The sequence below is a fragment of the Sorex fumeus genome, unplaced genomic scaffold (genome assembly GCF_029834395.1).
Source record: "Sorex fumeus unplaced genomic scaffold, SorFum_2.1 ptg000026l, whole genome shotgun sequence".
In the NCBI taxonomy this organism is placed as follows: domain Eukaryota; kingdom Metazoa; phylum Chordata; class Mammalia; order Eulipotyphla; family Soricidae; genus Sorex; species Sorex fumeus.
The window spans coordinates 8,559,537-8,560,443 of NW_026606083.1; the positions used below are offsets into that span (position 1 = coordinate 8,559,537).

Consider the following 907-nt stretch of genomic DNA (forward strand, 5'->3'; position numbering starts at 1 on the left):
GGCCTTCAGGAATCTGCTGTGCTCTGGACAGAGCAGAAAGCAGAGCTTGGTCTAAGATAATAAGTGTCTTCTCTGCATCTGCAAGTCACACCCTGGCACAATGTGGGCTTAGACCTGACGATTACCAACAAGGACAGGAAATGTCCAAGGAGGGCAGGATTCCAGAAGCAGCTCCGCACTGTTCAGCAGAGGGTGTAGGCGAAGATGCTGGAGCCACAAAATGATTGTAATCTCTGCATCCACCCAGGTAGGGAAGCCTTGGCTAACACTGGCTTCTGATCCACTAATGGGCACTGGAATTCATTCTTTCCTCATCTCTGACCATTTTACACACACCCCATACTCATACACACTCACACACAAACATATACTCACACATTCATTCACACATACACACTTATTCAAACTCACACCAACACACACAGTCATGAACACACATGCACATATAACACAGACTCAGACTCTCATGAACTCATAGGTATACATACACTCATACTCAGACATGCACTTACACATACAGGGCTTGTGACATGAATCCAGATGCTGACTTGAAGGAGTTCAATTCTCTCCTGACTGAAATAAATGAGCTCCTTGTTTTGATATTCTGTAAGAAACAATGAGAAGTGTTAGAGCTCTCCTAGAATTTGTCTAGCAGGTTTTCCAGTCTCTACCAGGAAGAAAGGCCAGTACCTGTCCAGGAGGAGCCTGTGTGCAGATGAAGGGCTCAGGTGCCTGGTTCTCTGAGACTTATCACTCACTTCCAGGACTCAGTGGCCAAGACCGAGTGGGGATAACTCCATGCACCTGCTTAGTGGCACAACCCAAGTCTTGGAGTCCAGCACTGAGTACAATTCCCTCTCCCAGTCTCTGCCTCTCCCCTTCCCTTTCGTGCCATGGCGTGTTTGCA

The 907-nt window shown here is 47.4% G+C and overlaps 1 pseudogene; it reads left to right on the plus strand.

Moving 5' to 3' along the window:
* The first annotated feature begins 621 nt into the window (after positions 1-621).
* LOC130024117 (uncharacterized) lies at positions 622-688 on the plus strand (annotated as a pseudogene).
* Positions 689-907: the final 219 nt, after the last annotated feature.